The 9,377-nt window shown below is 35.8% G+C and overlaps 1 pseudogene; it reads right to left on the reverse strand.

Annotated features, from left to right (window-relative positions):
* Positions 1 to 2,688: 2,688 nt before the first annotated feature.
* Positions 2,689 to 8,976, reverse strand: LOC107480067 (zinc finger BED domain-containing protein RICESLEEPER 2-like; annotated as a pseudogene).
* Between the last annotated feature and the right edge of the window lie 401 nt (positions 8,977 to 9,377).

Raw genomic sequence — 9,377 nt, forward strand, 5'->3', positions numbered from 1 at the left:
AAATATATCATAAAATCTCAACTCCTATCCTTCTTTACAAATGTAAATATCGATAACAAGGGCAAGGGAAAATATCTAAGATATTAAAACAGATAAAGTACAACCAAATACTCAGTAAAATCTTCATCGGCTTCCTTGTTTGTTCCTATAAAAGATAGGTTGTATGGGGTGAGAACCTAACCACGCGATCTCACCAGAGGAGTTTTAGAATTGTCATAAAAGGGTATATATAAAAGAGAATTTATTTTACAACAGTGATAATTTCTTATCTTATGAATCTTATTCTCTAAACAGTTGTCTCATTTTTAACCCCATATAGTTCTTTAATCATTAATTCACTAAACATCAATCTTTATTTTTTTTTAAAAAAAATCCCATCTTCATACAACTCTTCAAACAAAAATGATTAATTATCCCAAGTCCAATTTCACATATTATCGGCAAGGATTCTGACTCAACAAACACATCCATACATATCAATTTTTACCAAACTTACCAAGGGATATAACGTAATTAATCACGGCCTCTGGCCCAAAATTCTTTCACTTGCAAACAATCATGGCCTCCGGCCCAGAATTCATTCACTTTTAAACAATCATGGCTTCCAGCCCAGAATTCACCAGCATTCAATCCATCATAGAGTCAATCTCTTATAAGCCACCACAATCCGAACCAACAAGTCACAATCACAAGTAATCAGACAGACAATCAAGCAATCACACATAGAGAATAATTATGACAAGTAGTACAAGTAGCAGTCAACAGAATATCAATTAGGCAAATCAGGTAATTATGCAGACTTAAGCAATTTCAAATAAATGCAGTATGATGCATGCCTGTCCTACTGGCTGTGAGCTCACATATCGATTAAATTGTCAGAACCTGATACATCCGGTAGGATATATATATATATATAATATAGCCTCGCAGGGTGAGTGTCCTGTACACTTCGCAAGGTGAGTGCCATGTACACCTCGCAAGGTGAGTGCCATGTACACCTTGCAACCAGAAAGAGACGTGGGAAAAATTTCCGAGGGAGAGTACCCTACCACCTTCCTCACATCCGCACCGCAACAAGAGAGGGATTCCTTCATCCTCAACTTGTCTATCACAGTAAGAGAGGAAATCCTGCATCCTTAACTTGTCTATCCATGAGCAAGACAAAGCCACTGTCCTCACAACATCAATCATAATCTCATTTCAACCATAATCACAAAAGAACATAATCAAGATCATAATCAAATCCACAGTCCTTTATAATCATATTTCAATCAAACCTCATCATAATCATAATTCATCATATTCATATTTATCACAAGGATAATTATTCTCAAACTGTGAGAGGGATAAAACCACCATCCTCACCACAGTTGGGAATTGAACCGAAGGAAATCCTCAACCTTCTATCCAATTTTCCGACACGACAAGAGGGAAATCCTCAAATTAACTTGTCCATGGCAACACAAGAGAGAACCTCAATTTGTCTACCCGTGAGCGGGACAAAGTCATCGTCCTCACCATGGGAGGGACAAAACACCATCCCAACAACATCAAAATATTTCATTTAACAAAATTCTTATCGAAAAATTACTCAATTCAATGTTATATTCACCCTATCATAATCAAATATTTAAAAATGTTTCTCAGACTCCATTCAAGGTTACAGGAGTTTACAACTCGTCGAAAAGGTTTAATAGTTCAAAATAGCATTTTTCGCACCATTCAAAAATTCACACTACTCAAAACCTTTTCTTTAACCAAACTTAGGAAATTTTCTCAAGAGTTAAAATCTTAATTGAACATAATCATTGTTATTTTTAAACAATTGTTTTAAATTCGCTAAAATGCCTCATAAACATAATCCCTTCCATGATTATTCAAACTCGAATAAGTTAATTCTTCAGTTCACTTCCATTACTTTAGATCTCTCTAAATCTTCACAAAAAACATAGTCATTTAATCATAATTAATCAAACCAAACTCATTTCAGTTTAATCAAGTACCCCAAACTAATTTTAACTTCATTCTTGAATTTAAGGCTTTTCTAAAGCTTCGAAAATCATTCCTTTTTCTCAAATCGAAGCGAAGTACTTCAAATTTAGAGTAAACTACCATTTCTACCCATAAAAGTTGAAAACGCTGACATATCTACCCATAGAAGATAAAAATTACCATTTGTACCCATAAAAAATAATTTTCGCAAGCAAAATTACCCAAACCCTAAATAATTACATAAAATCCCCAAACTACCCCTTCTCTTCTCTCACGCACGTACCCACCCTCACTCACTATCTGCAGTTAGGGGTGTAATCGGTTCGGTTTGGTTCGGTTTTGGACCGAAAACCAACCGAACCGACCTTATCAGTCCTATGATAATACCAACCATTCGGTTGGCTGATGTTTGATCAACCGAACCGAACCGAACCAAACCAACAGCGGTTTGGTTCGGTCGGTTTTTTCGGTTTTTTTACACCTATTGATCAGAATTAAAATTATCATAAAATAAAGTTTAAAACCTTCAATAAACTAGAATAACAAGAGTATATCAAATCCAAATTCAATACAAATTCAACTTAATTAAACATAAAACAAAGACAACTAAAAATGTCTAGCAAAACAACAAAAATAAACACACTTTAAACTGAAACAGTCACTTTATAACAAATAAAAACCAAACAGCCACCATGCTTAATCTGAATCCACACCAAACTCATCATCATCTCCTCCGGTTGGTGCAATTTCTACAAAAATAAAAGAAAAAATCAATATAAATTATAAACATAATATAGATTATAAATTATAAACATAAACCATAAAAGGAACTTCAAATTTCTTTTTTGCATACCTAATTCAAGTTTTTCAAACTCTTCAATAAGCTCCTCAAAATCAGTTGTCATTGGAGAAGCACAAAGCCAATTTTTTGTGCATATCAATGCCTCAACTGTCTTTGGAGTTAAAGAACTCTTATAGTTGTTAAGCACTCTTCCACCAGTGCTAAAAGCATAATCTGAAGCAACAGTCGAGACCGGCATTGCTAAGACATCTCTAGCTATTTGGGATAAGATAGGATACCTGCTAGAATTTACCTTCCACCAATTCAATATGTCAAAAGTATTTTGATCACGAGGCTTCTCTAAACCATCCATCAAATAAAATCCACCTCATTCTTGTTGATGATCTCATGAAAATGCACCTCCTTGAAAAAATCACCAGCCATGTCGCCATCAGGTACTCCCACATCTGATGCACCATCCATTGTTGCTGAAGTAAAAGATCTATCCCCATTATTTGCATTGACATAGCATTCAAACATCTTGGAGAAGGTCTCTTTCACTTTTGCACCCAAAAAATCAGCATCATCCTTATCATATAGCTTTTCAAAGCTAAAGTTCACAAACTTCAACTTGTATCTAGGATCAAGAACCACAGCAATAAAAATCATCATATTGATATTTTTTATGTTACCCCAATACTTGTCATACTTAAGCTTCATCCTCTCAGCCATACTCCCAAGTAATGGATCTCGACTACCACAAGAAGCCTTGAATACTCGCAAGATCTTACAAAACTCATGAAAATATTGGGAAGAAGTCACAAGCAAACTACCAGACACACTCTTTGTAACATCATAAAAAATTTTCAAGAATTCCATAAAGTGTTTTGCATTGTCCCAATCAATATTCCTCGAAATCCCACCTTGCATTAGAGCAATTCTGTATCTCTCTCCGCTAGCCTCTTGAATGCCTTTTGAAACTTCAAGCCACTTTTAAGCATGGTGTATGTAGAGTTCCATCTAGTGGGAACATCAAGTTGAACAGTACACTTGTCTTGTATCCTAGCTTCCTTAATAAAATTTTTGAACCTATTCATGCGACTAGGGGAAGCACGCACATATCTAATAGCATTTCTTATCTTGCTAATAGATTCATGCATCTCTTTCAATCCATTATTAACAACAAGATTAAGAATATGTGCACAACACCTAACATGCAAATGCCCTCCTTTCAAAGGATGTAAATTCTAATCCTCCATTCTAGTTCTTAGATAAGATATTGCAGTATCATTAGAACTAGCATTATCAACAGTAATTGTGAACACTCTAGAAATCCCCCACCCCAAAAGACATTTCTCAATTTTTCTACCAATTGTTTCTCCCTTGTGGTTTTTAATAAGACAAAAATTGATAATCCTCTTTTGCAATTTCCAATCATGATCAATGTAATGAGCAGTGAGACACATATAATTCAGATTTTGCACAAAAGTCCAATAATCAGTAGTTAAACAAACAGATTGATTTGGTTGTTTGAACACAGTTTTCAACCTATTCTTCTCACTAATATAAAGATTCCAACAATCCTTAGCAACAGTAATCTTTCCAGGAAGTGGAAATCTAGGTTGCACAATACTCATATAGAATCTGAATCCCTCCCCCTCAACAAACTTGAATAGTAGCTCATCAATAATTATCATCCTAGCAAGGGATTTTCTACACATTTCAGCATCAAAAGTAACGGCAGTAAATACCCCTTCACCCTCTTTTTTGTTGGAAGGTAAGGATTGTTTGACTAGGGTCACCCGAGACCCTAGGAAATTTTTTATATTTATTCAACAAATGATAACGCATATTAGTTGTACCATTTCTATAAGAGTCATATGCCTATGATTCACCACTCCAATTACATTTAGCCCTAGGATGTGATGGCTTAGACTTAGGATCCTTTGTAAAGTGTTTCCAAGTCCAAGATCTAGGTCTAGAAGGTTTTCTGTTACCTTCATTGGGGTCATCTTTGCCATCCTCTTCATCAGTTTCCACAGTGCTTGGAGCTGGATTTGTAGGAGTTTCTCCCGGAGTTGCACTCACATTAGTTGAATCAACCTTCCTCTTCTTTGATCTTGGATGGGGCAGGGGTTTGGTAAGCACGCTGCTTTCTTTTGAAGAATGTACCACGGTCTCAACATTTTCACCCCCAACTTCAGGCGTCGGTTCATTGGGCTGTTCATTGCTCGTTGGCTGCATATATATAAACAGAACAATAAAAAATTAGCATTTTAACTCATCAACAGCATCAAAAATATTATTTCCAGCAACAAATTTAGCATTCAAACTTGTGAAACATATTAATTATATGCAGCCATATATATGCACTTATGCAGTCATGTTGATCTCATAATTGGACCCCCTGCAGTAATCTGCATTATTGCCTTTGTGCTACTTGCCTAAATTATTGCATGAAGAAATAGTAAACCCATGTGCCATGTACTTATTTCTAAGCTTCATTGTGAAAGAACCATGGTTCTAAATTAAGTACTGTTTAGATTGATAACTCAAAACAAAATGAAATAAATAAAACAATTGAGTAATATCACGTGTGAAGAAGGTTTTAACAAGGTTAAACTCTTTATTTACTCTCTAGAATAAGTACTCTTTATTTAATCTTTCTGTGTTAGTGTTATCAAACCTGCATCAAAGTAATTATTGGTCTTTTGGTCTATAAAAGACTAAAGAGTACTACTATTCACGTTCATTTTTACCTCTAAACTTGATTTATTAAGTATGGGATACTGCTTGACATAATGCAGATATAAGGACATGACAATGTTTAAAAATTTGTGGCTAACTACAATATCCCAAATTCATAACTTAAAGAAAAAAGAATACCAAAAATTAAATTACAAAGATACTTAAATAGAAAAAGGCATCCAAATTCATCAGCTTCATAGACAGAAAAAAGGTACTCAAGAATATCTAATTACTTGCAATAAATTTTGAAAAAACCAAAGATCAGGGAGAGAAAACCAGTCTTAAAGATTAATCAACAGGAAAATTCAATTAGGATTCAAGTGGCCACGCAGTGACTAAAGTAGGTAAAATATCTCTGTAAGCACCAAATTTTTTTATTTTTGTTATATGAGTTAATATTCGGAATAAATTTTGAAAAAATCAACGAACAAGAACATTATGAACAGCAACAGCAACAAACTCTCAATCAGCCCACCAATAAACTTTATTTATTTTTTATTTTTTATTTTCAATTCAATGAACAGCAACAGCAACAAACTTTCAATCAACCCACCAACAAGAACATCTAATAAGTAATAACTTGCAACAAATTGTGAAAAAATCGAGTTACCAACCTCAGAAGACGACATTGTGAGTTGCAGAAGAAGGCTCGGCAACAGAGACTGTTGGACGGCGACGAGGACTGCTGGACGGCGATGAGGACTGCTTGACGGAAGAATGGCTCAGACGGAGATCGACGACGGCGAGACGATGGCGTGAAGACAACTCTTTGCAACGCTCGTGATGGAGATCGACGACGTCCTTCCCGGCGACTCAACGACGGCGCTCTCAGCTCTCTAGCTCTCTGGCTATCTCAAGCTCTCATTCTCTCAGGGTCTCAGGAAATCAGGCATAGAGGAGAAAGATGGAGGTTGTGACTCGTGGGGTTGTGACTTGTGTTGTGGCTACGCTGAGTGAGTAGGAAATTAGGGATTGGGAGGTTAGAGGATTGCATATTAGGTTAAAGGAAAAATGTGTAAAAACAATGTTTCTGAACCAATATTTCAGTTCGGTTTGGTTCGGTTCATTTTTACTCAGCCAACCAAAAACCGAACCGAACCGATGGGTTTAATTCGAAAAAACCAAAAAAACCAGTTTTTTCGGTTTTTCATTCTGTTGTTGTAAATTTTAGTTCGATTTTGCAGTAAATTTCGGTCCGATTTGGTAACTTACACCCTTATCTGCAGCACCTAAACCACCACTACCATAACATCATTTCCCTTCCTACTGTCTCTCTCTCTCTCTCTCTCTCTCTCTCTCTCTCTCTCACTCACTCACTCACTTTTCCTCTCTCACCTCTTGAACATCAACATAGCCCAGCCACTATCCTCTTCAAAATCACAAAATAGAACAAACTCAAATCAAATTAAAGAATAGAACATGCATAGATTTAAAATAAAACCCTAATTTCTTAGAAACTTCACCAAAAATTGTGAAATTCTTAGATTCAATATCACTATTTTCGTTACAAATAACACAGAACATTAATTTGATTTTGGCGACAGTGGAAGGAGATGACAAAAATGCATCACTAGGAGGAGAAGAGAGCAGCGACACCGAGAGAAGGAGAAGACAAAGATATGACATTTGAAAAAGGAAGGAACTCAACATTGAAGAAGTTGTGGTTGCAGAAAATAGAGGACTCAAAATTGTTACTTTCTGAAGCCAAAAACCTCCCGAAGAAGAAGAAGAAGAAGAAGAAGAAGAAGAAGAAGAAGAAGAAGGGAGGAGAAGATAGAACTCGCGACGGCAAAAGGAAGAACCACCATTAATGCACAGAGGAGAGAGAAGAACGACAGATAAGAGAGAGACATCAATAGGAAAAGAAGAGGAAGGAGAAAAGTGCAAAGAGGGAAGAGAGAAAGAGAGAAGGACGATTGAAGAAGATAGAGGAGAAGGAAGAGAGAGAGAGAGAGTATGGAAATGGGAGGGTGCTGCAAATAGTCAGTGAGGGTGGGTGCGTGCGTGAGAAAAGAGAAGGGGGTAGTTTGAGAATTTTATGTAATTATTTAGGGTTTAGGTAATTTTGCTTGCAAAAATTAATTTTTATGGTACAAATGGTAATTTTTATCTTCTAGGGTAGATATGTCAGCGTTTTTAACTTTTATGGGTAGAAATGGTAGTTTACTCTCAAATTTAATAAAACTTTTCAAAACATAACCCTTTAATTAGAAGTAATCAAATGAAACTCATTTTATTTAACCAATTCTCCAAAACTAACTTTAACATCATTTCAAGCTCAAAACTTTTCCTAAAAGACTCAAAAATAGTTGCACTTCACCAATCAAATTCAATTTCTTTTAAATTCATTAAAAACTTCTCAAAACAAAATTTTTCAATCCAAATTTTTCAGTCATAGTCTTAACTGAAACAAACATCATTTATTCTTAATTATCATTTGCATTACTTTAAATTTTGCTAAAGCGCCCTAAAAATATATTTCTTTTCATAATTAATCAAACCAAAATAAGTTAATTCTCATAAAAATTTTGACAGAACATCCCTAAAACTCGGACTTTTTCACCCATCAAGAGTTCCATCCAAACCAATATCTCTCAAGCATTTCCAACCATTTTCAATGCCAATCAATTTCCAGTATCAAACTATTATCACATCAACATTAACTCAGAGAAAACATCATAATCACCAACTCAAGAGAATCAACAAAATCTAGAATTCTAGTAACCAAATCAAATCAATCACGGTTCATAAACACAATTAAACCAACTTCATCCATCGTTTGAACATTCAATAAAATCACATTCATCCAAACAGTTCAGATTAATCCATAAGACTCGCACAATTACAAAAATATGTTTTTCACATCAATATCGATTTATCACAATTTTTTTATATAAAATATGTTTTAAGAAAAGTCACTACCTCAATCGCGACTTAACTACACGACAAACTCCCTTTTTTATTTCGCAGCAATTCCGATGACTCCCTACAGCAGCGACAGCGACAAACGAAGCATGCAATCACGGTAACTCAACCCTGAGACATTAACATCGCAGAATCCTCAATAATATCTAACAGAACAACAGTGATAAGAGTTTCGAGACAAGAGCTACTCACTGTACGAAAAAGAAATGAAGGATATGGGGCAGTAGCACCTTCGGCAGTGCTTCTAGCAACCATAGTGCCATACTCAGTGGCCAAAAACAAGACAATGTGATCTGAATAAAACGAGAAAGAGCGGCGGCAACCCCAAGCCGACGATCTCCAGCAGCGACGGCTTCCACTGGTGACAACCTAGACAGCAGCGATGGCGGCAAGAACAGCGGTGACGATGCTGGTTCACGGCGGGAGGAGTATCTCGCNACTCTCCCTCTCCTCTTCGTGCTCAACGACGACGGCATGATGTGACGGAGCTGGCAGCAGCAAGACGCGACGGCTCCTTTTCTTCCTCGCATTATCTCCGTTTCTTGTCTAAGCTCCCTCCGCGACGGCGATGGCAACAGCGGCGACAGTCCCTCCCTTTGACGTCCTCTCCTTCCTCTTCTTCCTCTCTTCTCTTTTTCTTTGTTTTTTGTGGGTGTGAGGAAGATGGGTGGCGGCTGTCGTGAAACGATTAGGGCTGTTAGGATAAAAATTGGGTTTTGGCTAGTATAAGAATTTTAATAAAATAAAATGGTAGAATATTAATTGAAAACCAAATATAATTATTTTTGAAAATACTATTTAATTATCAACTTACAAATTATTTTCAGATAAATACACTAATTTAAAAATTAGAGATAATCAAATTAATTTTTTTATTTATAAAATAAAACCCAAAGTCTCAATATTCAAATTAAACCATATAAAATTTTCA

This window comes from Arachis duranensis, chromosome 1 (genome assembly GCF_000817695.3).
Source record: "Arachis duranensis cultivar V14167 chromosome 1, aradu.V14167.gnm2.J7QH, whole genome shotgun sequence".
In the NCBI taxonomy this organism is placed as follows: domain Eukaryota; kingdom Viridiplantae; phylum Streptophyta; class Magnoliopsida; order Fabales; family Fabaceae; genus Arachis; species Arachis duranensis.